General features: G+C 46.9%; 1 protein-coding gene across 2 annotated transcripts in view; it reads right to left on the reverse strand.

Moving 5' to 3' along the window:
- CSGALNACT1 (chondroitin sulfate N-acetylgalactosaminyltransferase 1) overlaps positions 1 to 16,644 on the reverse strand; it is a 336,764-nt gene extending 320,120 nt beyond the window's left edge. Inside the window, exon 1 of one of the 2 annotated variants that reach the window (XM_059909680.1) lies at positions 16,524 to 16,644. The gene's annotated coding sequence lies outside the window, so the exon portion shown is untranslated. Of the gene's footprint in view, positions 1 to 16,043; positions 16,126 to 16,523 lie in introns of those variants that run through there. The other variant, XM_059909681.1, reaches the window with a different exon arrangement.
- Between the last annotated feature and the right edge of the window lie 9,336 nt (positions 16,645 to 25,980).

Here is a 25,980-nt window from a genome sequence, read left to right on the forward strand (position 1 = left end):
GAGACAACAGCTGTCACATAGTAAGTACAATATAAATGTTTGCTACTATTCCCATTTTACAGACAAAACGCCTGAGGTTCAAGTAGTAAGATAACTTGCCTAAATTCCATACACGGCAGCTGGTGCAACCCAAATACATTAGGCTTCAGACCCCACGTGCTGAACCACCACGCTTCTTACCAACCACCAAGACAGTTATTTGTCAAGGTGAACTAACCCCTAACCCCTGTGCCCTGGGGTGGGTTGGTTGGATGACTTACTCGGGTCCTGACGATGCCACCGCAGGCTGGAAAAGGCCAGACTCTGGGCCTTCACAGCTGAGGTCGGCCGAGCGGCAGGCGCCCCTCCCTTGGATCATCATCCCAGGACAGCGGACGGCGGCCTCCCTGCTGACCCCCTGCTGAACTCAGAGGTGCTCAGAGGCACACGCTGGCTCCCAGTTCTCCACTTCTAGGAATAGGCCCATGAGCAGGTACAAAATGTAAGCTCTCCAACCCCGGACGGGCTCAGACTACACCCACTCCGCCTTGAGTTGGCTGTAAGGCAGCAAGCTTTCCTTCAACACCTTTCTACTTGGACTGATCCCTTGCTCATTACGTAGCGTCCTTCTCTGTCTCTTGGTCTTTATTTTAAAGTCTGTTTGATCTGACATGAGTATTGCTACTCCAGGTTTCTTCTGATTTCCATTTGCATGGAATACCTTTTTCCATCCCCTCACTTTGTCTGTATGTGTCCCTGGATCTGATGTGGGTCTGTTGTACGCAGCATATATATGGGTCTTATTTTTGTATCCATTCAGCCGGTCTATGTCTTTTGGTTGGAGCATTTAATCTATTTACATTTAAGGTAATTATTGATATGTATGTTCTTACTGCCATTTTGTTAGCTGTTTTGGATTTGTTTTTGCAGGTCATTTTCTTCCCTTCCTCTTGTGATTCGGTGACTATCTTGTGTTTGGATTGCTTTTTCTTTTTTGTGTGTGTATCTACTGTAGATTTTTGGTTTGTGGTTCCCATGAGGTTTTGACATAGCAGTCTATATTTACACAAGATTTCTTGAATTTGATCAACAAGATTTTAACTTGTTGATCTCTAAGTTTCAAATGCATTTCCAATATCCTGCATTTGTGCTCTCCTCTTTCCACAATTTCTGGTTTTGATATCATATTTGTGTGTGGATGATTTCCTACCTTTACTGTATGTTTGCCTTTACTGGTGAGCTTTCCCATTCATAATTTTCTTATTTCTAGTCGTGGCCTTTTCTTTTCCATCTAGAGAAGTTCCTTTAGCATTTGTTGTAAAGCGGGTTTGGTGGTGCTGAATTCTCTTAGCTTTTGCTTCTTTACAAAATAGAAACAGACTCACACACTTCGAAAACAAACTTACGGTTACCAAAGGGGAAGATGGGGGGAGGGATAAATTAGGAGTTTGGGATTAACATATACACACTACTATATATAAAATATATTAACAACAAGGACCTACTGTGTCGCACAGGGAACTCTGCTCAGTATCCTGTAATGACCTATGTGAGAAAAGTATCTGGAAAAGAGTGGATATATGTACAGGTATATCTGAATCACTCTGCTGTACACCTGAAACTAACACAACATTGTAAATCAACTAGACTCCAGTATAAAATAAAAATTAAATTAAAAAAAACTTTCGAACTGATCCAGGCCCAGGTACACTATACCTGTGAAGGGCCGGAAGGTAGGACCTGGCCCGAGGGTCACCATCAGGCCTGCAGACAAGTGCAGTAGAGCAGGACCCCCGCTAACACCATGTGACCTTGAGGAGCCACGTGCCTCCCTGCCTCAGCCTCCCCACTAGAGAAGCAGAAGCATTAGACCAGATGACCTGTGAGTTCCTGTCCATTCTCTGATCTTTATATCCATATTTTAACTCAGAGCTAAGTCTCATTTTGATTTGACTACATTCAAAAACAACCCAAAATAAACTCTCATTTTAAGGAGATACAGGCTGCCTTCTTTCCATAGTGCATGAAGGGCAAGTGACGCTACTGCTATTTGCAATTGTGAAGGGATGAAGGCGCTTTCAAAACCCTAACATGAGCTGCTGGGACCATGAGAGGGAAAAACCGATTCGCCCTGATAGCCACCCATTACATGAAACACGGCTTAAAAGCTTTTCTCCCTGAGAATAATAAGCAATAAACTGGGCTTAATCCTTATCTGGTTCATGCCCATCAGCCCCAGATTACACGTGTGCACATGCATGTTCCTGTGTGTGTGTACATGCTCACAGCACACTGCAGATTTTTTTAGGAATGTAAATAATGAGGGAGTACCACGAACACTTCCAAAAAAAACAATGTTCATTACAGGATTGTCTCAAAAGGATGTAGATAACTTATCAAAGATACTAGCCTGATTCATAACCTTACTTTTGGCCTTATACTAATAAAATGCTTACTAGGAAATCCATGATGCAAATTAATTTTTCCATTAGACTGCACAGAAGAAATAAGTTGAAAAAGTAAGTAATGGACCACCCCATGGACTTTCAGGTGATACTGCTTCGACATCTAAAATTATTCTTTTCATCAGCAGCATGTATAAAATGCAACTACTTACTGATGGGTTTTCTCTTCTTCCAAACAACATTGTAACTTGTATTTTTAGCCTTTAAAGCTATTTTAAGATTCTTTAATTTAGTCAAATTAGTTTCATCAGAAATATCTGTTCAGAAGACTGATTCATGAAAAATGCCAACTATAGATAATACATCGCTCCACTCATTTTTAAAAGGTTTCATAATCTTTGTAGCAGGCCCCTTCTTAATGGCCCGACGGTGCTGAATCCTTCACCAAACCCTCCTGCACTATATTAGGTACATGGGCACTCTGATAGGAGGAAAAAAAAAACCACAAATGATCCAGGAAGCTGAGGTATGTCACAGGTAACGAGCAGACTATTACCCTGATAATCCAGGCTTGTGCTGAGCGCTTTGCCTAATTAGACTTCACACAAGGGGGGGATAAACGCTTTAATATTTAACAAGCGTAATGGTGTAATCGATGTACACAAATCACCTGATAAGGAACATTGCTTATTAAAGAGAGAGACAGATGGCTACGGGAGAGGTATCATCACTAAATATAAAATCTCACAGGCTCCCACTGTGAGCACCAGCGACGCATCACCACTCCAACCCCAGTGACTCCACGCCTTATTTAGTCCGTCCTCTTGCTCAGGAGCCTATAGGTACGCCCATGGCACAGATTTAAGAAAATCACTTGGTGGAAATAGATCACCTCTGCTGTTTCTCAAAGCGTCTTAACCACTCTGGCTGCTGTCAAAATTCCAGTGAGTCAAGATCTCCAGCATCGGGGCTTCCCTGGTGGCGCAGGGGTTGAGAATCCGCCTGCCAATGCAGGGGACACGGGTTCGAGCCCTGGGCCGGGAAGATCCCACATGCCGCAGAGAAACTAAGCCCGTGCGCCACAACTACTGAGCCTGCGTGCCACAACTACTGAAGCCTGCACACCTAGAGCCCTTGCTCCGCAACAAGAGAAGCCACCGCAATGAGAAGCCCGCATACCGCAACGAAGAGTAGACCCTGCTCGCCACAACTAGAGAAAGCCCACGCACAGCAACAAAGACCCAACGCAGCCAAAAATAAATAAACAAAATAAATTTTAAAAATTGTGTAAGATATGAGATGGGGCCAAGCCTCATTCTTTAAAAAAAAAAAAAAAAAGGAGAGACCTCCAGCATCTCTCTTATAATCACGTCAGTGCGATAATTAGTCCTCCTTTTTATAACCTTCAAGAACACTTAATGTGTTGGAAGCCTTCCTGACTCTGTTAGATCCAGCCAGCCTGCCATAAGATTATGAATGCATAATTTGTTTACAGGTAGCTTGGAAGAAAACACCAAGCAAGAAAACAGTATGTGGGAAGACAGTTGAAAACAGGCACGCTTATGAACAGCAAATGATATTAAAAGAGACTTTTCTTTTGGGGTGGGTAGTTTGTTTGGTTTCTTCAAGGTCAGCTTTACACTCACCTGCAGGGACCCTGGAAGGTAACGTGCCCTGTTCATGAACATAGTTTCTCACCAACCCTGTTGACTATTCAGTTGCTGCCTCTGTTCATTTCATGCGTATTTACAAAGAACCTACCGTGTCTACACACTGCACCTTGCTGCTTGCAGCGCATCCAAAAATGGTGTCAGCTGTGGACCCCATGCTCCAGGTCTGCAGTCCTGTTCAAGAATGACACAAAAGCAACTGCAAGGCCGCTGCCACATCACACTTGGTACCCATGGAGGCGCCACGCTTGGGCACAGGAGCTTCAGCGGCAGACAAACTTTGTGCAAACGCTGGGTCTCCCTGCCACGCCATCTGCCCCTGCCAAGGCATTCTGTCTACGTGAACCTCAGTCCTTTCCAGTATTTTTATATGGGTTTAAAATCAATTCCACAAATAAAGTGCTTTGGATACTGCTTAGTACCTAGTAGATTTCTTCCTAAGCTTCTGCCACTTCTGCACTCCCAGGGAAAAAAATGGGCCTCAATTTAATTAAAAAGCCAATAATTCAACCCCTGACTTAGCTGCAGTGATACCCATATCGACATCTTACTTCTCTTTGACATAAACAATTTAATTTTTGACTTGTGTCCATAAACAAACTCCTCCAGAACTATTCTTAGCAAGTGTTTCCAGAAAGATCATGGATTTGAAGTGCAGAGAAAAAAGAGTTTCAAATTTTAATCCAGATGACACTGGGATCATTTGGAGTCAATTTGATTCATGAAGTTTATGGCCATGATTTCCATTTCTGATGCTGTAAAATCAACAGGAAATTAAAACTAATCCCATTGACCTTGAAGTAGGCACTGAGAGCTTACATCTCCAAGGAAGATGTTCCACATGTCACTAAGCCATGGCTTAATAATATAGTCCCTTCTTTGTATTTCACTCTACTGAGAGCTCCTTGAGGTCAGAAACCCCTGTCTTTTCACCTGTGCATCTCTAGCACCGAGAACAGTGCTGGGCACATGGTAGGAGCTCCATAACCAGATTCTGAAAAACCTGAGAGCAGGCAGTTGTGTAGGTGGTTATCATTGTAGGAGCTCCATAACCAGATTCTGAAAAACCTGAGAGCAGGCAGTTGTGTAGGTGGTATCATTGTAGGAGCTCCATAACCAGATTCTGAAAAACCTGAGAGCAGGCAGTTGTGTAGGTGGTATCATTGTAGGAGCTCCATAACCAGATTCTGAAAAACCTGAGAGCAGGCAGTTGTGTAGGTGGCATCATTGTCGGGGCACCTAAAACTACCTGCCAGCTGGCGGTGGTACCCAAGGATGCTGCATGGCCCATCAAGAGCAGTGGGATGGAAACAAGGGACCTGGGCTCCATTCCTGACAATGTCATTCCCCTCAGTAGCTGGGCCATCTTAGATAAGGCACTTCACTTCTCTGGGCCTCTTTCTGTTCATCTGAAAAATACAGAGATAGTCCAAATGATCTCAAATGGTGCTACTATTTCTGCAAAATACTTATGTTGGTCCAACTGATCTCAGAAATAACATTATTTCTGTTGATGTATTCTTGCTAAGCAGTGGTCCTCCCGTGACTTCTAACTCCAACAAGTCACTGACAAGACCATTAAATGAAGTCTACAAATCCTCCAGAATCCAAGGGTCCCCTTCAGATGCACAATTTTGCCATTTCAAAGATTTTTAGTTCATATAGATAAAATAGATGAACATGGCTAGCTTTAGTCAAAGCTTCTCCATTCATCCTCTGACTCTCATTCCTAAGTGACTAAGAGCTGCAGTAATGCCTGTCCACTTCACACTGGCATGACATTTGCCCCCAAGATAATGAAACAGTCACTTATGGAGACCAGGGAAGAGAGTTTTAAAAAGCTGGTGCCTCCCACATGCCTTCACCCCAGGAAGGGCCGTCCCCACAAGCCAAACAGTCACCTCCCCATGCTTTCAGGCGACCAGACGGGTCTAGTTCCTGCATCTCCTCCTGTCTCCGGCCTCGTTTCCATCAGAACATGAGACACCCGCTCTGCGTAAAGGGCGTGTTCTCATGGCCTCTGTGCTCCACACGAATAACGGCCCAGGCACTGGTCCAGACTCACTCTTGGAGGAAGAGAAAAAGGTAATTCCAGTGACGCTGGATAAATTCTCCTGAATGCCCAAGGATATACATGGAAAACACTCTCAGGATTTTTAATGACTTAAGTGAAAAATATCCTCTCTACAAAGAAAAACTGTTTTTGAGACAACCCAAGACCCAAGATGTAGAAACAGCTCACTTGATCCAGCAGAGTAACTAACTTTATGCTCAGATTTTGGCTTCAGCCACCATTTGGACTGATGAAGCCGTTCACAGTCCATAAATTTCATTGCTTTGCATTCAAATGGCCCCTGAGTCTCAATGATTAAATTCCTACTTTAGGGATTAAGAACTTGCCCATGACCACAGAGTGAGTCAGCTCGGGAATCCTTTCTCCACCGACCTAGTCTCCTTCTGCAGCAACACGTGTACACCTCCATCTGGAGGACAGACACAAAACAAACAAACAAACAAAACCCCTTTACACTCAGCTCTCTCGTTATTGTGGCCCAGAAATCTATGGGCCATGAGTTCAGTGAAAAGACAAAAGGACCCTCCCCACCAAAGAACGTGCTTTGGATAGAAGAGCCTGCAGGTCAGAGCCACATCCAAAGAAATATCCCCCCAAACGCAAGTCTCCTCCGCTGGGTTCCCATTATGTACCCACAAACATACTTAAATAAATCTTATTTCTATGCAAATAAGACATCCAAAGGTACCCTGGGTATTTTGAGTTATTTATGTCGAGGCCCAAGAAGTACTTATTTTCTATCCATCTGTAAGTAGAGTAGATGGGAAATAAGCCAAGGATGGCAAGTATCCTTTGGGCAGCTCACTGAAATAGCCGAGGGACACTAAGAATTCCTTCTTGAACGGCAAGACACCGTCACAGTCCTGCCCCTCTCAGCCCAAGACCATGAGCTACGTGAGGATACCGAGGGCAGTTTTCTGGGATCAGAGTCTACACCCAGGCACCTTATCATAGGGACATATACACAGCAGGTGTTCAAGACGTATCTGATTATAATCATCTAGGACTTAAGACATTAAAAACTATGCAAGAGTAGAATGAGAAGCGTCCAGGCCCAGGGTGAATGCAGATGCTCCGATCCTCGCCTTCCCTTCCACCTTCCCTCCTGCGCGCCTACGTTTCCCTTCCTCCTCCCCTCCTGCGCGCCTACGCTTCCCTTCCGCCTCCCCTCCTGCGCGCCTACGCTTCCCTTCCTCCTCCCCTCCTGCGCGCCTACGCTTCCCTTCCACCTCCCCTCCTGCGCGCCTACGCTTCCCTTCCACCTCCCCTCCTGCGCGCCTACGCTTCCCTTCCACCTCCCCTCCTGCGCGCCTACGCTTCCCTTCCACCCTCCCTCCTGCGCGCCTACGCTTCCCTTCCACCCTCCCTCCTGCGCGCCTACGTTTCCCTTCCTCCCTCCCTCCTGCGCGCCTACGTTTCCCTTCCACCCTCCCTCCTGCGCGCCTACGTTTCCCTTCCACCCTCCCTCCTGCGCGCCTACGTTTCCCTTCCACCCTCCCTCCTGCGCGCCTACGTTTCCCTTCCACCCTCCCTCCTGCGCGCCTACGTTTCCCTTCCACCCTCCCTCCTGCGCGCCTACGTTTCCCTTCCACCCTCCCTCCTGCGCGCCTACGTTTCCCTTCCACCTTCCCTCCTGCGCGCCTACGTTTCCCTTCCACCTTCCCTCCTGCGCGCCTACGTTTCCCTTCCACCTTCCCTCCTGCGCGCCTACGTTTCCCTTCCACCTTCCCTCCTGCGCGCCTATGTTTCCCTTCCTCCTTCCTTCCTGTGCGCCTATGTAATCACAACAGCTGATGCTACCTAGTATTCACCTTGTGCTAAGCCATTTACATACATCCTCTAAATCAACTGGCAAACTGCCCAATACGATGGGCACCATTATCCTCATTTTACAGATGAGAAAACTGAGACCTAAAGAATTCAGGTCGCTAGAGTCACTGAATATGCTGTAGTCTTGAATAGCGCCCTGACAAGGGGCAGATTTTAGATGCGCTACCTTGAAAGCTGCGTGTAATTATCAAAATGGGGGGCTTGAGTTCTTTACCCACTTGAATCAGATTTACTTTTGTGAGTGATGTTTTTCTAACTGTTATCTGGATGGATTTTGTATTCATTATATTCTAACCTGTAACTTGTATAAATTTACCGTCTGCTGTCATTAAAAAAGTGTTCGTAATTACAAAAAAAAAAAAAAGAATTCAGTAACTTGTCCAGGATCACAGGTAAGAAAGGGTGGACCTGGGTGAACTGGCCCCACTGCCCAGGCCCATCCCGGAGCTGACCAGACTGTCTCACTTCTTAGAGCAATCAGCAAACATTCATTCCACTCAGCTCCCCAGGAACCAAAGGAACCAACCTGGAATCCATTTCAAGGATTACTCTCCTCCCCACAAAGCTATCCTTCTGTCGCTTTTTAAAAGCCGGCTTGTTCATTTCATTTTAATACACTCTATTAATTCTATAAAATGGGCTTTTGAAAATTACAGTAGCTTACTTTAAACAAACTGTTCCCCGATTCAATACGTTTTTTAAATTTCTCGCATTTTTTTTAAACGCTGAATCAAGCTTCTCTTGCATCTGGGCAGTTTTGTTTGCTTATTCACAGAAGGGCTGGTTTATGCCCATGAGCCCGCACAGAATAAATGAGTCAGGGCCTCCTGCTCCCTGGCTGAGGTAGCCGGTCCCAGACCGGAATGATTTTGTGAAGCCCGCGCTCCATCCCTACCACACACGGCACCTACCCCGGACACCAAACAAGGTGGCCCATTATCATAAAACCACTAGGAACATCTCCCTGAAAACACCCCTGATCTCACAACACAGCCCTCGCTCCAGAAAGGCCAGCAGGACCCTAAACAGGGCCCTGTGGACCGGGCTCCCGGCCTCACCAGGAACAGATCTGGGTGTGTTTAACCGAATCTCCAACTGTAATAAGTAAAGCCTTATTTTCCCATGATACCGGCTACCCCTTGAAGATCTAGAGTGAAAACTGGCAACAGCTAGTAATTTTGACTTAGCTGTTTGCTGGGAGAGGCTGCAGTGCTTCTGGAAAAACCCTGCAGTGGGAGGCCAGGGAGCTGGAAGTCCGTAACAGGCCCTGCAGCAGTGGGGGAGGCAGTGCAAGGGGGCTGCAGGTCTCTCCCCACGCCTCAGCACCGCCCGCCAGCCGCAGATCTGAGCCGCCTGACCCCCTCGTGTCCCCAAGGACAAGCTGCTCACGTTCTTGCCTCGCCCTCCACCCACGTCCCAAACCCTTTCCACTCAGCCCGCCTCCAACTTCTTTTCTGGCCGGTTCCAATTTCCATGGGACCCGAGTTCCTGGCTACTCCCCCGGAAGACTCTCATCCCCACCCCTGGGACCCACAGGCACCTATCCTGGGCTCCCAGCTGCCCTTGCTTCCTGGAATCCATCCTCCTCTGGGCCTCCTGGGTAACAAGCCAGCGTGATAGGAACGCTACACTGGCACCAGCTCACGTATCACCCAACCCCGCTGCCAGGTCTGTCCCAGCCCTGCAAGGGAGAACCAGAAAGGAACATTTGGAAGAATTCTATCTTGGAGTTTAAGTATCTTTATCTGTCCCAGCCCCTGTAATTGGTGGAAGTGGGAGAAGAGACAGGTAAGATGGGGGAAGAGGAAGGGCACCGCTGTGGGTCAGTACCCACCACCTCCAGCGGCCTGATGGCTTCCCCATGCATCTCATTTAATTCGTGCAACAGCCTACCAAGTATTATTATTCCCCATTATGCACACGAGAAACTAAGCCTCAGACATGTCCACTGATGGGGCCAGGACCCCCAGTCAGTGAGCGACAGAGCTGAGATTCAAACCCCAGCAATGCCCACCCCGAAGGCCCAGAGCCCTCCTCTGTGCTGCGGCCTTCCTCATCTTCGCCGTCTCTGTGGTGTCTGGCAGAGTGACTCCAGAGAAGAGGTGAGTAAGAAATATTTGTTAAGTGAACGCATGAACGCCTAACGCCAGCCTTCACACCTTAATATTCTGCAACCACACACTGGGTTTTATTCATATATTCCGCTTATAACATGCCTGAGAAGCGCCTTGACAAGACGTTAAACGTTGTACAGAAATAAGTTGTACCACGCTGTATTGTATTTCGAGCTACTAGGAAAAGCCACATATAAAAATCTATAAATAAAAAGTGCTGAAGCAGACCCACTGATAACAGTCCATTTGTCATCCTGCTCCATCGTGTCTAGAAAAGGATACAAATACAAGAATCTAAGGGAAATCAATGTTTTCACATTTTGTTAACCCTCAGAACTCGAAGACGCTTTCCGGGCTACCAATTCAAAGAGTACGGATGCTGGAAAAGACAGCACAGAGGTTCTGGAGCCGGGCAGACACGGACTCAAGGCTCAGGCCCGCCACCCACGAGCTGACCTCGGGCAGGTAACTGGCCTCTCGACACCCTGGTTTTCTCATCTGCAAAAATGCAGAGAATAATAGCGCGTATTTCCTAAGGTTGTTGTGCTGATTGAATGAACAACTCATGGCCCACATTTCGCAGAGCAGTTGTCACGCAGTTAAGGGCTCTGTGTGAGCCGCTTCTGACACATGAAGAGAAGAACTCTAATGGAAATGCAGCAAGAAATCTGAAAAGAATGAATCACTTGCTTTTGCAAACATTATTATAAGCACTAAGTTCACCTGAATCCTCTGTTCCAGATTATTGTGCCTACCAGCATGGTCTACCCTGAAAGCAATGTTATCAGTAACGATAATAATAATAATAACCACCACCGCCAGCAGCCGCAATGATAACATCTCTCATCGATCATGTGCCCGGCACTGTTCTAACCACTTGTACAGGTGTAAGCCTCACGGACAGTTGTGCGGACAACTGTCCCACGAGAGTGCCCAACGGGAGGCGAGCAGGCTGAGGCCCACACTCTGCTTCCCATGCTGCGCCCCCTGGCGTGGACGCTCCACCTCAAAGGGGCCCCTGCTGGGCTGGCAGCCCTGTTCACAGAGGTTAGCTGCCACGTTAACTGAGCAAGTTTCTAAAGACAGGAGACAGAAGTAGAAGGTCACTTTGGAGAGTACCCAGGACCTAAGTCGAAGACCATCATCTTAGTAGTTTCGTTAACAGAGTAGATGAGGACAGTCCCAAAACACCAGTGAACAGCTCCTATCATCAAGTTGCAGGGCGTGTGCTCACGTCCCTTGGGAAGGGAAAATAAGGGGCCCGGGGGGTCCAGCATAAACAGACAACTCCCATCTACCTCCTCCCTGCCTCCTGCTTCCCTCTTCCTCCATCAACTCAAACATCCCTTTGTGTGAAAAGGAAACCGAGTAGCAGATGTGACCCCAGGATAACCAAATGTATGTTTTGCACTGTCCAAAAGCAACAACTAAAATGACCTGTGCAGCAAAGTGCTGTTTCACTGAGTCACAGGATCCAAACCTCTCTGCAGACTCTAGTGCTGCTGTTTCTGTGCAGCCAGGGCCCAAGTGCAAGCTCCTAAAAAAAGACTCCCATGTATAAACATGCAATTCCTCCCACCTGGGGCAGCCATCATCTTGGTCAGCTGCAGGCTGCTGTCCAAACGCACATGCCTCGCCTTGCACACAGCTCTACACCCATCACTGTGGCTGAGCCTCGCCTCCTTCTGGGGCAAAGTCGGGGAGGCAGGGAGATGCAGGGCCTTCACCGGCGGGATGTTTGAGGGCAGCGGCAGCGCTCCCCCAGTTTAAAGAAGCGTTCTTGTGCAAACAGGATCTGTGTAACTCTTTGACATGCTCAGAATCCTAAACATAACCCCCAAAAGTTAGCTAACTCATCGGGAAGTGATAAGAAGAATTATCTACGACCTTCACACAGAAGTTCTCCTCTTCCCCAGTTCTTAGTAATGATCTAGACCTTGAAAGAAAGGCAGCAAAGATCAGACTGCCTTGTTTTAAAGTCCCACCACGTGATGTATATCCAGACAAAACTATAATTCAAAAAGATACATGCATCCCTATGTTCATAGCAGCACTATTCACAATAGCCAAGACATGGGAACAACCTAAGTGTCCATCAACAGATGAATGGATAAAGAAGATGTGGTGCATATATACAATGGAATACTACTCAGCCATAAAAAAGAATGAAATAATGCCATTTGCAGCAACATGGATGGACCTAGAGATGATCATACTAAGTGAAGTAAGTCAGAAAGAGAAAGATAAATACCATAGGATATCACTTATATGTGGAATCTAAAATATGACACAAATGAACCTATCTATGAAACAGAAACAGAATCACGGACATAGACAACAGACTGGTGGTTGCCAAGGGGGAGGGGGCTGGGGGAGGGATGGAGTGGGAGGCTGCGGTTAGTAGATGTAAGCTTTTATATAGAGAATGGATAAACAGCAAGGTCCTACTGTATAGCAGAGAACTATATTCAATATCCTATGATAAACCATAATGGGAAAGAATATATATGTATACATACACTGAATCACTTTGCTGTACAGCAGAAATTAACACAACATTGTAAATCAACAATACTTCAATAAAAAACACGCTGAAAAAAAAAGTCCTGCCACGTGAAAATTGGAATCAGAAGTCTGATAACGTACTGAATTCAGAAGAAATCCCTCGGTAAGATTTGGGGCCTGCAATGCGCTGAACTCTTCTGTAACGGTAGTTAGTTTTACTTTACCGATTACTGGTATTTAGTTTGTCACTGTAATTACATTTCACTGAAAACCTGAAAATACAATATTCTCTTATTCACTCACAAACCATATGGCAATATTTTCAGTCATCGTGTTTGCTTACATACCTTGTTGGTATTTTTTTCTACCAAATAGCAAATTCCATCTGACAAATAAAAACACCCACACACCTTCAAGTTGTTCAATAGTCTCAAGCCTGACTAACTTCATTCAAGTTCTAATTTAGAAATAAGAGGGCTTTTCAAAAACTCCCAGAAGAAAAATGCCTTTCAATGATACATCTTGGAATGTAATGAAATATATATTTTTATGCGTGGAATTTCACGTGGCCCCTTTTTTAAAAAACACAAGACACCAGCAGCTCCTACTGGCCAGATAAACTCCTTGAGAAACAAGTTATTAGCGCTCCAAGTACCAATTTAGGAAATAAAGCAATTTTAAACACATTAAAAGATAAAAATAAGCTCTACCAAAAACGTACTCCCCAAAACCCCTGAAAAATACTAGAGCAAAATCATATATTTGAATTTTTAGACGGTTTTTTTAAAGTCATATATTGGAATATGAGGATATGCAAAGCAAAAAGCCCGATTATTACATCTCCTTTAAACCTTTAAAGTTATTCTCAGATGGTACCGAATCTGTAATTTAAGACCACTTGCACATATTTTATTTTTAACATCTTTATTGGAGTATAATTGCTTTACAATGGTTAGTTTCTGCTTTATAACAAAGTGAATCAGTTATACATATACATATGTTCCCATATCTCTTCCCTCTTGCATCTCCCTCCCTCCCACCCTCCCTATCCCACCCCTCTAGGTGGTCACAAAGCACCGAGCTGATCACTTGCACATATTTTTAGGCCTTTGGTAATGCTTTTCACAGAAGGTTGCCCTTTTCTAATAAAGTATTCCGCGGGGCAAACCCAGGAAGTTAAGTTCCTTCACTACCTTACAGGACATAATAATGGCAAAGGATGACAGCCTGGGTGATACGCTATGCAGAAGAGGCCCCTAGTGGCGGAGCTGCTGCTCCGACTTGGCCGCGTAAGCTTTTATAAGACTGCTTCACCACCAGGGCAAAATCGATAGGTAATCAAGTCTACCTGAGCTACCTGAGCTACCTTCTTTAATAACCTCTATTAGCCCTAGTATACAGTAGGGCCATCATTTAGAATCCCAAGGTCCTTTCACTAGGAATAAAACACACGTGACCTGAAAAATAACTTCATTACATCCTGTCTTTCAAATCCACAAATACTGATGAAGCCGTGCGCCCTGCCTGGCCTGAGCTGGCCGGGAGAGACAGGGTAAAAGCGAGAGCAAGCACTGTGCAGAGCTTCCTGTGCTTTCTTTCCAGTGTGACAACATTACACTGGGGACAGAGCTAGAGCAACATGAAGACCGGGAAGTACAATGCGTCATCGTGTGACCTCGTGATGGATTCTCACCAACAGGAAAAACCTGAAGTATTGCCCACCTCCACCTCCAGAGTCTCAGCCCCTCACTTCCTAACACCCAGACAGGGCAGCATCTGAGGTTCTTCAATCAAGGGTGCTTGAAGGGATGGATGGGAAGGAAGCCTGCACACGAGGAATTTTAAGTTAAAAACAGCAACAACGCTGAAACGTGCCAGACCTGGGGGTTCCTAAAAGTCAAGGAAGACAAGAGACAACTTTTCCAGAGCACTTAGTGTGCTCTGGGCACTGGGATAAGCTCCTAAGTGTTACTTCCTTTTTCCCAACGTCTTCATAAGGTGAGGGATATTACTGGCATTTTACAAAGTTGAAACCAAGGCTGTGAAAGGGTGACTTGCCCAAGGTCATACAGTTAATAAATGGGAGGCTGCCTGGAGCCCAGGAGTCTGGGACGGCAAGGCAAAAGTTCCCTTCACTTTCGTGTAATCTGGTGAATCCAAAAGCTTGAGATTTTGCTTTGAACCCCATTATGACAGTTTGCAATCTGGAGCACAAAAGTGAACAGAATTAAAGCATTTCAATGCTGTATACTTTAGAGTACACATAGGATGGAAAGAACCATCACATATTTAAACCGTTATGGCCCATCTCTCGCTTTCCAGGAATTGACCCTCTCCGGGAGCACAACACGCCGTCCCATGTCCTATTATGCACATTACACGTGTCCGAGTCACTTTTTACGACTAAGGCTTTACGTTTTTTGCTTTATGCTTCTATATCTAAGTTTGGCGTTTCTGCTTCCAATTAGCAACATGACAGCACCGCGCAGGGCTTGTTAATGTTCACTGTTGCAAGTAACGCTACGACAATTACGAGTTTCTTGTATGAAAATGTTAACAAAATCCAACAAACCCGGTAGAATTGAATTTCCATTTCTAGTAAAAAGACGTGAAAGAACAGTTAATTATCTTTATTATCTAGACCTCTCTAACGACATTTAAGTAAAAACCACTCCGAGGCTTTGAAATCAGAATAAAAGCGGAGTTGGCGGCGAAATAGCCACTCTATTATGTACGAGGGCTTCCCAAGGCTCGCTGTTTCGGCGTGCACGGCGCTGTTAGACTTTCTCCTCTCCCATCCCTTGGCTCATCGGTGAAAAGATAAATTCAAAGTCACCGACCGGCGTGCAGGTGCAGGAAGCGCAGCGGAAACACCAGCTTCGCGGCGTCTCCGTACAGCTCTCCTCCGCGGCCGCCCTTCACCCCCAACCCCAGACCGTGCCCTCGAGGGGCCCCTCCGCTAACTGCGCACAGCACTTCCTCCCGGCATCCCGGATCGCGGCGACCCTCAGGCACGTTCGCCCCGGCCCGGGTCCCAGGCAGAGGGTACGCTGCCCACCTCCACCTGGGCGCGCCCCCCGCGCCCTCTCCATCCCCGCAAAGACGACTCTGTGCAGCCGCAGCTAAAGCAGTCACGCGGGCACGTGCCAAGGCTACTTTTTAGTCGGTGTTCAAGAAAGTCATCAAACAGCTGAAGGCCAGCAGAGTCTGGTGAAGCCACAGCGACCCCGGCCAGCAGCGCCTGGGGCCCTCTCGGGAAGCCTCCCCCGCGACCCCGCGCGCCCACCTGCGGGCGCCGCGCCACCCCCTCCCCTCTACTCCCCCTCCCCCCGTGCGGCGCGACCCCCTCCCCGCGGCACCGCCCCCCAGGGCCGCGCGAGCCACCCGTGGTGGAGCCGCGGGGCGCGAGGATGCCGCCCCGACGCCCCCGCGGCGCCCACGCCCGGCCGGCCCGGGCCCGACTCACCGCGAAGCGCTGCCGGCCGGCTCCCGCTGCTCCCGCCGCCGCCGGCTCCTCCTGCGCGGCGCCGCGGGCTCGGCTCCACCTCCCGCTCGGGCGGCCGCGGAGCCTCCGGGAACCCGGGGGCGGGGAGCGCGGGACCGCGGCCGAGCCCCGCGCCGGGTGGGGGCCGCGAGCCGCGGGGCGCGGGCCGGGGGTCCCTCGGGCCCGAGCGGGCGCCCTGGCCTGAGCCGCTCCCCCTGCGGCGGGCGCGCCCGAGACCACCCCGCAGGTGGCGGCTCCGCGCGCGCCTGAGACCCGGCGAAGTTGAGGGAGGGGCGAGGACGCGGTGGCGGTGGGGCCCCAGCAGGGGGCGTGGGTGTCCACTCGGCAAGTGTGGCCCTTGCTCTTTCTGGACTGAGACCCCCGCCCGACCCCCTCCCCCCAGCCGCCCTGTCCCCTTGCCTGCTCTCGGCTGCCCTCCCCTCCCAGGGCCGACTGACTTACCCAAACTTTGCACATGGCACTTCGGAGAATTAACCCCGCAGTCGCGGTCTTTGCGGCCCGAGTGGGTTATAACCCTTCGCTAGAGAGCTGTTACTCACAGTGAAGGTCAGAAAGCCCGTGAGCTCCGCGACCCCACCGCCGTGGGGAAGTGATGTCTGCAGGGAGCCCTGACGGCCACTGGGAGGCCGAGGAGGGAGGTCGGAGCGGGGGAAGAAGGATGGAAAGCGGGCAGGCGGGGTGTGGAGTAATAAATCGCTTCCCCGCTCACACACACACACACACACACACGTCCTCGGAGCCACAAGTGCCCTTGACTTGCAAGTGCTCCAGCGCTCCTCTGCGGGAGGGGGAGGTATTTTGAACCCCAATTCTCGGTATAATGAAGGAGACTCGGGAGGCAACAGGGTCCGCCTGGAGGAGGCCATCTCTCCACGCAGCTTGCAGAGGCGCCCACGGCTGAGGCAAGGCAGGACCAGAGCTGAGACCGGCCCTCCGGCGCCTGGTGCTCCTTCTACTGCCCCATCCAGCAGAATGCCCAGGGTCCCCGTCCCAGAGATTTGGGGGCACAGACTGTATGTGGGCACAGGCTGGTAAGTCCTGGAGGCAAGCACCTACTGACCCGCAAGAAGCACTCCAGAAGCCAGCATCCCAGCAGCAAGCCTGCTTCCTACGGCGACTCCCCAGACCACCCCAGGCCATCCTTCTTCCAAGGATGCCCCGGGACCTCAGTGGCTCTGTCCGCACCCCGACTCCCCTGAGTGAGTTACTCACCTTGTGAGGAGGTTCCCACAGCAACTCAACTGTGATTTGAGAAAGAGGGGAGAAGCAGGTGTTTACCAAATGGATGAAAAATACAGGGTCAATGTACTGCCCCCAGAATGTTGCAAAGTAATGGGGGTGGTACCTAAATGGCTAACGCGGCATCCACACACGTGTAGGTACAAGTGATTGGTCAAGCCTCCTCCATACATGATCATAGGACAATCTCCACTGTGCAGGTGCAGGGCCCACATAGAGGCTGGGTTAGTGATAAGTCGTGTAAAGATTAGAGCCAGCACAATCAGGCACTCTGGGTAACCAAGTAACCTCTTCAGAGCCTTCCAACTGTCCCCAAGACATTCCCCACCCCCATGCAGTAATAGGTGGGTTGCTAAAGCATTGATTTTCTTGCCTCTGCCGAGGTATCTCCCATCTGTCTGTTCAGTGATGTCTCCAGAATCTCTGTATAATAGGGTTTAAGCGACGAATCTGGTTTGGAGGATGGGCCAAGGGCTTGAGTAGGGGTTGCTGTGCCGGCACACCGGGTGACCTAGAGGTCACGTGCACTGGCTTGGGGGAGGCGGGGGAGGCACCCACCCCTGTGGCTGCGATTGTCTCTTTTCCCATCATCTAGAAGGAAAAGGGAGATCACGTCAGGATTAATCGCATTAGCTCCAGGGCTCGTAACACACCTGTCAAGGTACGTGAAGAAATTTTCCAACCTTTCTCAGTTAGGATACGAGTAGATCAGCACTGCAGTGTAGGTATCAATACGTTTCACAGCGGTTCACATCAATATGTATCGAGTCATGAAGCCAGTGCTAGCTGAGGGCTTGGTGCCTCCAGGTACATCTTCACAATAATTGGTACAATAATGAGAAAATAAGAGAGTTGAAAAATGATAAAACTACAAAACTAATAGCATAATGTGAGAAAACATACCTTTTGTGGGTGTGCTACCCAGAAAGAAAGTAGATATTCTTCCAATTATTATTTAGTAGATACTATTTTGATTACATGGATTCTTTTTGGGGAGGGCCACTTTGGGGGTGGAGGCACTATTACGAGGCAGTGTCAGTCATCCTTAGTGTCCACCATTAACAGAAACAGAACAGGGGAAAGACCAACCAGCTCACCTCTGCAGCTCCCGCTCTGTGATGGACGACGCCAAACAGAATTGGGACAGTGAAACCAGTAGAAGGATGGGTTCCCTTAGACTTTCTTAGTTTTCTACATGGGTTTTAGCTTTTAGCCGTTGTGCTCTTATGTAAATGTTTTTCATAAACATAGTGATTTAGGAATCAGAATATGTTATTTGAATTTCCAAGCACATTATAAAGGTGCTGCCACCTTCACATGGTCCTGGTAATGTGGTAACAGTACAGAAATATACACAAAGTTCTGGAAATAAGTAAGATCATGATGCCAGAATGATTTTATCATCTTGGGGCGGCGGGGGAGGGGGGGAACTAGTCCATATAAAAATATACTGTAAAACAAACAAACAAAAATACGTAAGGTGTGAAACTTTTACACTTATAAAATACAAAATATGTGTAGTATAATATATAATTTGTTTAATAACCTGTTTCAGATATACACTGCATAGATTTTAAACTTTAAGCACAAAAGTATTTCACACAGTTCAAGATCAGACTTCTCAACCTCACCTGGATCCTTGAGAACCTTGACCCAGAGCCATCCAGGAACCCAGGGAGCATTTATGAAGCTCATTCATTAAAACTCAGTTACTGCTTTACTTTCTAAGGGACGCAGCCAGGCAGTCACTCAAGTGTGTTGACTCTTTCTTTAAAGAGCTCTAATAATCAGGGTTATCTGGTTTCTTAGATCACAGCAGCTGTGCTGTGGAGTCAGAGGGACTCATGCGGTGGGCGAGGTCTGTTGTGCTCAAGCGTGATGACTCGTGGGCTGGAGCTGCTGGGAGAGGTGTCATTGAGATTGGGTCTAATTATAGTCCAGAGCGTCTACTTCAGAAATCTCGCAAATATGCAATGTATTTTCAAATAGGTTGTCATTTAAACTGACGAAAATAAATAATGTGACCTAAAAAGGCAAGCTTTGTTTTTCTAGACCAAAAGCCATCCCCGTTGAAGACCTTATTCTGTAAGCCCTGTAACTCAGACCTAGTGGGGCTCTCTTAAAATGTGTTGACTGAATAAGGGATGCTATTAACTTCGTCTAGATGTTTTGCATTAACATTTTTAAATATACGCATCAAAATCAATGAGTTGGTTGATATTATTTTCAATCCTACACTCTCCGTTCTTTGCGCTGTTTCTCCCGAGTCATTCCAGGAGCAGGACAAGAAGACATACTCCCATCTTTGTGCCCCTACCAAGCGCTCTTCTCCAAGCGTCAGGCAGTGGGAGCAGTTCCGCGGGCACGTGCCGTCAAGAGGATCGCTGAGACCTCACACAGAAGCATCTAGCACACCAAGCGCCTCGCAGGGCAACGCTGCCATTCTGCTTCTGTGCACCCCACATCCCCACGAGAAAAGAAGAGTGTTACAGAGGGAACCACGGGGGAAAAAAAACAAACAAACAGCACGGCGGCACTGTAGACTAATCCACATCTGGTCTGCATCTGCCTGACATAAAATCCTGAGATCTAAACACAGATCAGCTCAAGACGGTGCCTTTCATTTCGACAGTAGATGCACTAATTCACACTTATACAGCTCTAGCTCACCCAGGCCTGTCCTCTTGGAAACCAGGAATACTGGTTTATAAACATTTCCCTTGGACACCTCAAGTCTCTAAGGTGTACAGAAAAGGGGTATGTAACTTTCACCCCAGCTTTAGTTTTTTAACTCTGATGGATAGATTATTTTAAATTATTATTATCTCTTTCCAAGCATTATTAGCATCTGTTTTTTTTTAATTGATCATTTATCATTTAAGTCAATATCGGCAAAGTCCTGTCTGACTTCCAGGCCTCGCTCTGGGCCCTGTCAGTGCTATAAATACATGTTATGGTGAGATCTCCACTAATAAAAGAATATGTTTCAATAACACACATTACCGTAAGAATCTTTATTACTGACAGTAGAAATAGGATGTATAAGATGTACTCAAGGATGTTAGAACAGGAAGGCTACTGTATAAAATATTAACACTCAACAGGGAAAGTGGCTGGAAGACCAGAAAGGCAAGGATAGTAATAATCAATAGGTCCAAGGATAATTAATCCTAAAGGAGAAGCAACAAGTGAAATGCCCACTGACAAATTTAAAAGACACAGAAAGGCAAAGGTGATGCAGGAAACAAGCATTGCCAATTTTAGAAACAAGTGTATTTCCTTTCCTTTTTTCATACATATCTAAAACCTGGGCACACAAGGGATTCATTGTGTATAACCACACACATGCATTTGCGGGCGAGCTTTTCAAACGCAAAGATGCCAGCATTGCCTCTCTTGCTACATGAGACATGTTTGGCTTCTTTGTAAACACAACCAAAATGTTTTAGGCAAATCATTATTCATCCAATACCAGTAAGTTAGGCAGTTCGTGTGTGCCAGGCACTGTGGAAACTACAAAAATGACTAAGCACAGCCCTTAACCTCAAGGAACCTAAAATCTAGTAGGAAAGACCGAACACAGTACTATAGGAATCCAAAGGAGAAAAGAGAGAGACACCTGAGGTGTCCACGGACTGCTTCATGTTAGAAGCGGCTTTCCAGCTACATCTTGAGAGATGAGTGGCTTTTGATGGGCAGAGAAAATAGGAGCGTGGCCCCAAGAAGCAATGCCTGACCAGTGAGGCAGGGATGGGAAGGGCTGCACACGTCCTCAAAAGGTGCCAGAACACAGGGGGCGTTTAGAGGGAGAGGTAAGAGTCCAGAAGTGGCCTGAGTCTAGACTATGGGGACTTTGAATGACAGATAAGGAATTTATGATATGGATTTTCGTGAGTGGGGAATTGTATGTGTGGGCCAGCAGTGATAGTTGCCGAATCACAGCCTTCCTTGCTGGAGGAACTCTTAGCTGTTCAGAGCGCATCCCCCGGTGCCCCCCCCCCATGAGGCCCTAAGAGGGAGGTCAACACGCCCCCAGCTCTTGGGAGGGAGGGGTGAATTGTGGTTGGTTTTAGCCAAGAGGAAAATAGTGTGAAAAATGGCTGAGCTTACGGTATCTGTGGGACCCCAGAGGACAGGTCTGGTTTTCCATTAGAACTAGAGAGCTGGGGACTTCCCTGGCGGTCCAATGGTTAAGACTCTGCGCTTCCACCGCAGGGTGGTGGGGGAGGCGTGGATTCGATCCCTGGTGGGGGACTAAGATCCCCCATGCTGCGCAGCACCACCAAAAAAAGAAAAAGAAAAAAAGAACTAGAGAGCTGGAGCTCAGGGTAGGCCAGAGCCAGGGATATGGACGGAATGGGGAGTCCTCCACGTATGAAATATGACCATTTAAATGAGGATGAAAGTGTATACAATGAAAGAAGGTGGCTGAGAGCACAATCCCAGGGGACATTAGAGTTAATGGAACAAGAAAAGAGGCTCTATGAAGGAAACTGGAAGGTGTGAGAAAGACCGGAACCAGGTGTCTTAGGAGCCAGAGAGCTTCACGGGGTGAGGGGCGGGTATACAAGCATGAAGTTCTGTAGCATCTACTGGGTTTGTCCAGAAGCCACTTTAGTTGTAGATGAGCCATTATCATCACTTCAAAAACCCAACAGAAGAGGTATGTATGTCTACAATGGGACAGCATCAGCTAACCAAGCACAAAAATTTCCCTGTTTTTTTTTAACTAGAATCATCTGAAATCACCGCGGTTACACTGACATTTCACAATGGACCCAAGCTGATTTGCTGCTGATGGCATTCCAGGACTTTCTGGGGTGTGGATGGTGACCCGGTCACTGTGCACAGAGGGTCCAGCAAGCCGTCAATCTTGGCCTAGAAACTTAAGTGCCTGTATGTTTACTCATCCTGATTGTTTTTTAGCATCACAACCATATCAGTAATTCAAGCCACAAGGTAAATTTTTTCTATCCCTTTGATAATGGTGAAGCTTTGGTTAAAATCTGGATGAATCAGAGGTGAAATAGAAAAATAATGTGACTGCAAATGGAAAAAGTCATTTTTGTTACAGGCTCTCAAGACCGTGAATCTAAAGACCCAGCTGTGTCCGAGCCCTGAGTTTGTCCTGAGCTATTCGGATCCGCAGCCCCGCTGTGGAGCAGGGGCTGTCTCTGGTCTCGCTGCCCTCAGTCTGTATCCACCGTGAGCGTCCGGTCACCACGGGCAGCGTCCTCTGCCCTTTCCGGAGGTCTGAGTTCTCTGAGAACAACCTCTGCTTTCAAGCCTGGCAGTCTGACCCAGGCCCTGATCCCTTCCCGGCTGTTTTGTTTATTCGTTTGTTTGTTTTTTCCAATTTCACTTCCTCCCCCTCCCTAATCAAAAGCTGCTCCAACCTTGATAACCCAAGCAAACTCAGCTTTGACCTCTGCCCTCGAAAAGCAGGACCACCTCTGCACCCAAACTCCTGCCGTCCAATCCACACTCCCTTAAAGGTCCAGCACCATCACTCAGACCAAAGTCTGCTGTGTCTCTCTGGGTACTCTGGGTGGGGCTGCTAGCCAGCTCCAGGAGGGCCAGCCCTTCTATCTGGTTAGTTCAAATAATAATAATAATGATATCACTCTTATTATTATTATCATTGTTAAGATTTTGGCTTTTCCCATGTTGCAGGCACTGCTCTAAGCCATAAATATATTTATATACTTGCCACACCTGATGAGGAAACAGGCTTAAAGAGGGTATATAGCTTTCCCAGGATCATATAGCTGGGAAGCCATGGGACCAGGATTCACACCCAGACCAGCTTCCTTTCCCCATGGACACACCTCTGGGGGCTCGTGTCTTAGCCTGATACTGTAACAGTTTAGATATCTAATAAAATCTTTCAAAACATCATGTCTGCAGGGCAAAAATTATAAAATAGTTTCTTTGTAGTGGAAAAGCTGGGGACCAGCAATCTCTCCAGTGCCCCCCTTGGAGAACAAGGTGAATCCAGAACTGGGATCTAGCCCACCTGACTTGCATTCCAACACGTTCTTCTCATGGTCTAAGTGTACATGGTCAGAGCTTTTAGGAAGTGTGGCCAAGTATTACAATGGAAAGTTAAACAAGATTTTAATTAATGGAGCTGGGTTTTCCGTCATTTCCTTTATTCTTTAGTCACATGATGCCACGTTTTGTACTCCAGTTGAGGTGACAATCAACATCATTTATGTATTTTCAATTTATTAAGCCAACAACTAGAGTCATACTAACAGTGTTTACCTAACGAAATAGAGAAGGCTTTTTGGTTTTTTTCCTTCTCACAGAACAGATACTTCTCGTTCCTAATTTTTTTTTTTACCAGCATCTTGGAAGACGACCAGTCCCAGGATCTATAAACAGTGCTTCCCTCCAGATAGAGCTTTTATCTTGATTGGACGGAGAAGATAGCCTGCTCTCTCACTGAGAAACGGCTTTTTGAAGACTTTTACATAACTTCTGCAGTGTATTTGAGAATAATGCCCAGGAAAGGGGGGGGGCATATTACTTATTGCTGTACATACAGTTCTATTTTTTTCTAGAGTAATATGGTGTTACAAATAAAATGGGAAAAGAAATAACAACACCACATTGCAGCTGAATTTCATCAGAAGGGAACTGGGCACTCGTCCACTGACTTCCGGCCGTTTGCACGTGTGGCCTCTTTCCTGGGGCATCTCTGTAAAGCGCAGGCGGGCTCGTCCGCTCTTCCAGTCCTGCCTCTGAGCAACCCATTCTGAGAAAAACTGGGGGAAAAAACGCATTTTGAAGTGCTTAAGAAGCCGTCACACTTACACGAGAAAGTGTTCCCTAGTCAGGGTTCCCTGTGGCCATCTCCTTGCAGAAGCCCTGATGCCGCCCTGAATTTCTAGGTACAATTAACTGGAGATGAGCTATGACTGTGCTATTTTATATGGGGTTTTGCAAAATCTATTTATATCATAACTGCATACCTAGTCTTAGCTTCCAGGTTGTCTTTCTTCAAGGGGGCCCTTCAGAGCCAGATAAACTGAGAGGCCAGCCAGGCAGCTTCTTGGAGTAACAATCTATAAAAGGAGACTAACATATCACTGAAATGAATCAGAGCTACAGCCCCTGTTAGCCTGAGTAAAACAGAATCGGTCTCACTACTCTGGAAATAGATGACATTCTGGAGTGGGAAAATAAACACACCACACACACACACACGTACACACACACACCTATCTCTGTTGAGTATGTTGTCAGTGTATATGTGCTAAATAGTAATTAGTTGCCTTCAGCTAAAATTCTGAAATCAAATAATGTATAGCATAATGTTTACTGAAGTGAGTTACGATCCAAAATTTTAAACCTTTTAATATACCGCCTAAGATGTTGTCTGGTTCAGAAAAATCACAGAAGGAAAGGGAAGGGCAAATAAGAACTACAGAAAAATGGAAAATAAATTCAAACAAATGTATCATCAGCCATTGAAGTGAATTAAATGAACGACTCTAACCCCATGCAATGTTCATTCCTATAAGCTAGTTTCTTCCTACTGCCACTAACTCAAGGCTACATAATTATTTACAGCATATGCATTGCTGTGTAATTGCATTCCTGGCTTGCTTAGGGTGCTCACGTGAAAATCTTGAGCCAATGTCAGAAACCACCCATGCTTTTTTCACCACAAAAAAAGGGAAACGAGTGGCCTGTGTCACTTCGAAAAACAGTGTGGCAGTTTCTTAAAAAGTAGCACACATATCAACCATGTGATCCAGCCATTTCATTCCTAGATATTTACCCCAAAGAAAAATAAATGTATGTCCAAAGATTTACACACAGATGTTCCTAGCAATGTTATTTGTAATAGGCAAAAATGGAAACAACCCAAATGTCCATCAACGTTGAATGAATACAGAAATTGTGTTGAATCCATACAATGGAATACTACTCACAATAAAAAGGAACAAACTATTTAGACCCCAGCATGGATGAAACTCAGAACAGTTATGCTGAGTGAACGAAGCCAGAGCAAAAAGAGCACATTCTGTATGAAAATGCAAAAGGACCTATAGTGACATAAAGCAGGTCAGTGGTGCCTGGGTGTGGGGTGGGCAGGAGGGGTAGAAGGGAAGGACCATAAAGGGCATGAGAGAACTCGTGGGTGATGGATACGTTCACAGTCTTGATTAATGATCCTGACTTTTTGTTCAATGGCTAAAACAGTGATTCTCCAAATTCAGGAGGCATAAGAATACCTGAGATGCTCGTTTGAAATGCAGACTCCTGAGTTTCACACAGAGGTGTGCTAGAAAATGTTGACCAACTAGCCCTCCCAAAATACAAAAAAGAAAACAATGTAGCATTCTATACATACCTAAGTATATTAGGTATCTTGCTGATAAAAAGATGTGTAGTACATAATTTACAATTAATGATACAACGTTTTTTGTTTTTGGGGGGGTTTTTTTGCAAGTTTTTTTCTTTTAAGCTCTTTTAAATTTATTTATTTATGGCTGTGTTGGGTCTTCGTTTCTGTGCGAGGGCTTTCTCTAGTTGTGGCAAGCGGGGCCACTCTTCATCGCGGTGCGCGGGCCTCTCACTATCGCGGCCTCTCCCGTTGCGGAGCACAGGCTCCAGACGCGCAGGCTCAGTAGTTGTGGCTCACGGG

Source organism: Balaenoptera ricei, chromosome 21 (assembly GCF_028023285.1).
Source record: "Balaenoptera ricei isolate mBalRic1 chromosome 21, mBalRic1.hap2, whole genome shotgun sequence".
Classification (NCBI taxonomy): domain Eukaryota; kingdom Metazoa; phylum Chordata; class Mammalia; order Artiodactyla; family Balaenopteridae; genus Balaenoptera; species Balaenoptera ricei.